Below are 5,626 nucleotides of genomic sequence, written 5' to 3'. Positions count from 1 at the left end.
ACGATTATAAATATTTTTAGTAATATTTTGCGCCCTGCAATTCAGCGGTTGTTTAGGAAAATCATCCCACCAAAGGGATCCGTAGCGCAGAGAAATTAACATCTGCTGACCATGTGTATGTGACAAATAAAATTTGATTTTATCATTTGATTTGACATGGGCTGTTGACTCTTGTTACGGAGGTGATGTGCTGTTTTCACCCTGCATACTCCCCTCCTCCGCTCCCTCCCTCCCCATTCCTTGTACTTTCACTCTATCTTACATGAAATGAACAGGGCTATACTCCATACACGTGCCACTGCCACCCTGCCCCTTTCCTCTCCAAGGAGAACCAGGTACGAGCTCCTCAAATCCATTCGGGAAGCAACAAGACAATATAGACTCAAACATGAATTGATGTTCGACAACTCAATTCACATAATGAAAGACTAATGATCCTCTGTGACTAAGTCGAGCTCTCTGGTAAAGTATTTTGAATTATTTTATTTTGACAGGAGTAATTCTATAATTTTGCAAAACATCTATTTACTTTAGGGGAAGCCAGCATACAAACATTTTTCCTTTCTAATTCGCAAGTGGCTGAAACCAGAGATCTGTATGTAATGACGAGATGCGCATGTCTCCGACCGTAACAATGTGAGTCGTTGTCCCAAATGTGGGAATGGAGGTGACAAGCTTAGGTCTTATGCGTCTTTCTGTCAGCGTGCGTCTTGATCAAATAAATTAGCAACATTTAAATATTTTATTTGGACAGGGAAGGAGGTATGGTAGGGCGGGCAAGGCCCCCTAGGGTCCGCCCATAATGCCGGCCTTGAATAGAGAGAGTCACGAGATTTAAGTTCCTCTGCGTCCACATCAATGAGTGATGGACCAATAACACTACCGCAGCACCATCGAGAGCGTCCTTACTGGTTGCATCATGCCCTGGTAAGGGCATTGCTCAGTCCCCAACCGCAAGGCCCTCCAGCAGTTGGTGAAGACGGCCCAGTACATCACTGGGACCGTGCTCAAACCCATCCAGGACATCTACTCGAAGCGGTGCCTGAGGAAGGAACGCAGCATCACCAAGGACCCCATACACCCCAGCCACTAGCTGTTCTCTCCCTTACCGTAGGGCAGATGGTATCGGAGCATGAGGTCTGATACCAACAGGCTCAGAGAGAGTTTCTATCTACAAGCCATCAGTCTGCTGAACACATGAACTGGACTGACCACCTGCTCTGATTCTCAGCACCTTTGCACACACCCACACAGACATACACACAAACCCACACACACATTTATACACTACCAGTCAAAAGTTTGGACACACCTACTCATTCTCAGGTTTTTCTCTATTTTTTACTATTTTCTACATTGTAGTTTAATAGCGAAGACATCAAAACTATGAAATAACACATATAGAATCATGTAGTAACCAAAAAAGTGTTAAACAAATCAAAATATATTTTATATTTGAGATTCCTCAAAGTAGCCATGCTTTGCCTTGATGACAGCTTTGGACACTCTTGGCATTCTCTCAACCAGCTTGATGAAGTAGTCACCTGGAGTGCATTTCAATTAACAGGTGTGCCTTGTTAAAAGTACATTTTTGGAATTTATTTCCTTCTTAATGCGTTTGAGCCAATCCGTTGTGTTGTGACAAGGTAGGGGTGGTATACAGAAGATAGCCCTGTTTGGTAAAATACAAAGTCCATATCATGGCAAAAACAGCTCATATAAGCAAAGAGAAATGACAGTCCATCATTACTCTAAGACATGAAGGTCAGTCAATACAGAACATTTCAAGAACTTTGAAAGTTTCTTCAAGTGCAGTCGCAAAATCCATCAAGCGCTATGATGAAACTGGCTCTCATGAGGACCGCCACAGGAAAGGAAGGCCCAGAGTTACCGCTGCAGAGGATAAGTTCATTAGAGTTACCAGCCTCAGAAATTGCAGCCCAAATAAATGCTTTACAGAGTTCAAGTAACAGACACATCTCAACATCAACTGTTTAGAGACAGCGTGAATCAGGCCTTCATGTTCGATTTTGCTGCAAAGAAACCACTACTAAAGGACAGCAATGCTAAGAAGAGACTTGCTTGGGCCGAGAAACACGAGCAATGGACATTAGACTGATGGAAATCTGTCCTTTGGTCTGATGAATCCAAATGTCAGATTTTTCGTTCCAACCGCCGTGTCTTTGTGAGATCCAGAGTAGGTGAACGGATTATCTCTGCATGTGTGGTTCCCACTGTGAAGCATGGAGGAGGAGGTGTGATGGTGTGGGGGTTCTTTGCTGGTGACACTGTCTGTGATTTATTTAGAATTCAAGGCACACTTAACCAGCATGGCTACCATAGCATTCTGCAGCGACACGCCATCCCATCTGGTTTGCGCTTAGTGGGACTGTCATTTTTTTTTTCTTCACCTGGACACTCACCCAAAACACACGTCCAGGCTGTGTTAGGCCTCCACAATCATCCGACCTCAACCCAATTGAGATGGTTTGGGATGAGTTGGCCAACAAGTGCACAGCATATGTGGGAAAAGCATTCCTCATGAAGCTGGTTGAGAGAATGCCAAGAATGTGCAAAGCCGTCATCAAGGCAAAGGGTGGCTACTTTGAAGAATCTCAAATATAAAATATATTTGGATTTGTTTAACACTTTTTTGGTTACTACATGATTCCATATGTGTTATTTCATAGTTTTGATGTCTTCACTATTATTTTACAATGTAGAAAATAGTAAAAAATAAAGAAAATCCCTTGAATGAGTAGGTGTGTCCAAACTTTTGACTGGTAATGTATATATATACATTAATGCTACAAACACATCACAACTGCTGCTACCAGACTCTTCTTATACTGCCCAATGTATACACTTGCCTCATCCCCCCCTTCTCCAATACATGTGTAAAAATTAGACTATAATTGATGCCTTCCTTTATTATACGTATGCTACAACTTATTGTTCTATTCTACTGCCATTTGCTTCATGTTTGCATTCTAATCTTTTCTTATTTCTTATTGTTGTTGCAATTTTGAGAAGGAACCAGCAAGTAAGCATTTCGTTGGACGATGTATTTACCATGCGTATCCCGTACACACAACTAATAAAACTCACCTCTCCACTCCTATCTTTTTCAACTCCATGGTGTTCTGCTCTGTTTTGTAGCTGTGTGATTTAGTGAAGCCCATTTAACATGTGATCACTCCACTGGAGACCAGAGATATTTTGGTGTTATGGAGGAAGACAATGGTCAGCTGACCTGTTGTTGCCAACTAGCATGGTAGAAGTACTGACACTCTTTTAAGAACTATTTCAGAGAGAGATAGAGAGAGAGAGAGAGAGAGAGAGAGAGAGAGAGAGAGAGAGAGAGAGAGAGAGAGAGAGAGAGAGAGAGAGAGAGAGAGAGAGAGAGAGAGAGAGAGAGAGAGAGAGAGAGAGAGAGAGAGAGAGAGAGAGAGAGAGAGAGAGAGAGAGAGAGAGAGAGAGAGAGAGAGAGAGAACAGATAAAAGGGCGGAGTCTGGAGAGAGAGAACAGATAAAAGGGCGGAGTCTGGAGAGAGAGAGAAAACAGATAAAAGGGCGGAGTCTGGAGAAACAACATTCCATGAATGTTAAGAATAGCATGGTGCTGGACTGGACCCTGTGCTCTCAGCTAAAGTCCAACCACTAGAGTTCAGACAACAGAGAGAGAGAGAAAGAAAGAAAGAGAGGGAGAAAGAGAGGGAGAAAGAGAGAAAGAGAGAGAGAGAGAGACAGAGAGAGACAGAGAGAGACAGAGAGAGAGAGGTTTTCAGGTCTGGGGTCCACTCACCAACCAAGAACTCACAAAATCGGACAAATACCAAATTGAGACTCTGCATGCAGAATTATGCAAATGTATCCTCCAAGTTCAACGTAAAACACCAAATAATGCATGCAGACCAGAATTAGGATGATTCCCGCAAATGATCAAAATCCAGAAAAAATTATAAATTCCACACCCACCTAAAAGCCATCACCTACAGAGAGATGAACCTAGAGAGGAGTCCCCTCAGCAAGCTGGTCCTGGGGCTCTGTTTACAAACACAAACAGACCCTATAGAGCCCCAGGACAGCAACACAATGAAACTCAACTAAATCTTGAGAAAACAAAATGATAATTACTTGACACATTGGAAAGTATCAATAAAAAATAGAGCAAACTGTAATGTTAATTGGCTCTAAACAGAGAGTACACAGTAGCAGAATATCTGACCACTGTGACTGACCCAAACTTAAGGAAAGCTTTGACTATGTATAGACTCAGTGAGCATAGCCTTGCTATCAGGAGAGGCTGCTATAGGCAGACCTGGCTCTCAAGAGAAGACAGGCTATGTGCACACTGCCCACAAAATTAGGTGGAAACCGTGCCGTACTTCCTAACCACTTACTAACCTTCCTAACCTTGGATTTGAAAAAAAATCCAATGTTGATACACTCCCATATCTATTGGGTGAAACACCACAGCAGCAAGATTTGTGACCTTTTGCCACAAGAAAAGGGCAACCAGTGAAGCACAAACACCATTGTAAATGCAAACTATATTTATCTGTTTATTTATTTTCCCTTTCGTACTATTTGCACGTTGTTACAACACTGTACATAGCCAATAATAAATATAACATTTGGAATGTCTATATTATTTTGTGAGTATAATGTTTAATGATAATTTCTGATTGTTTATTTCACTTGTTTATTGCCTATTTCACTTGCTTGGCAATGTAAACATATGTTTCTGATGCCAATAACGCCCTTTGAATGTAATTGAGAGAGACAGAGTATCATACAATAACACTCTGCCCTGCCAAAGCTTAAAGTCTTCTAGGTTTGTTGGCGAATCTGAGCTATCTTTCATTTCTTCGGATTAGGAAACAAAATATGGTTGTGAGGAATCTCAGGCGAGTTGTTATTCACTCCCATGTACAGACACCCATCATACACACACAGTCACGTAGTCACAGCGTTACTCACAGTCAGTCAGTCAAACCAGGAAGTTACAGACATGACTGTCTGACCAACACCTTCCTGTCCCCTCTATTGATAGACAGATGTTTTCTATCCCTCTCTTATATGATCCACATCAACCCTTCTACTTCCACAACTATCAAACTATGTGTGTTGGAATAATATGGAAGAAGTAAGACCCTGATGCAAATGAAATATTGACTGTAGTGCATCTTTCTTAACTTCTTGTATTCATACTTTTTTGGGATGGTACACATTGTGCATTTTCTGCTGGAGATTATAAACTGGGTAGTTCAAGCCCTGAATGCTGATTGGCTGACAGCCCTGGTATATCAGACCGTATACCATGGGTATGACAAAACATCAATTTTTGTACTGCTCTAGTTACATTGGTAACCAGTTTATAATAGCAATAAGGCACCGCGGGGGGATAGTGTATATGGTATATGGTATATGGCCAATATCCCATGGCTAAGGGCTGTATCCAGGCACTCGTTGCTTCATGCCTAAGAACAGCCCTTAGCCGTTCTATGTTGGCCATATACCACACCCCCTCAAGCCTTATTGCTTAATAATAATGAAACAGATAACTCCAGCCTGATGTTGGTAAGACAGGCCAGGCCTAGTGAAGGGCCATCCTAACCTCGAA

At 42.0% G+C, this 5,626-nt stretch overlaps 1 long non-coding RNA gene across 1 annotated transcript; it reads right to left on the bottom strand.

The window, feature by feature from the left end:
- Nucleotides 1-468: 468 nt before the first annotated feature.
- LOC139558418 (uncharacterized) lies at nt 469-3,212 on the bottom strand. Its single transcript, XR_011671566.1, has 2 exons — nt 3,109-3,212; nt 469-1,042 (listed from the first exon to the last, which is right to left on the bottom strand). It is a non-coding gene; the product is annotated as an uncharacterized lncRNA (long non-coding RNA).
- Between the last annotated feature and the right edge of the window lie 2,414 nt (nt 3,213-5,626).

Source organism: Salvelinus alpinus, chromosome 29 (genome assembly GCF_045679555.1).
Source record: "Salvelinus alpinus chromosome 29, SLU_Salpinus.1, whole genome shotgun sequence".
Taxonomy (NCBI): domain Eukaryota; kingdom Metazoa; phylum Chordata; class Actinopteri; order Salmoniformes; family Salmonidae; genus Salvelinus; species Salvelinus alpinus.
Note: the sequence above shows the minus strand (reverse complement) of the source record. Positions and strands in the feature narration are given on the sequence as shown.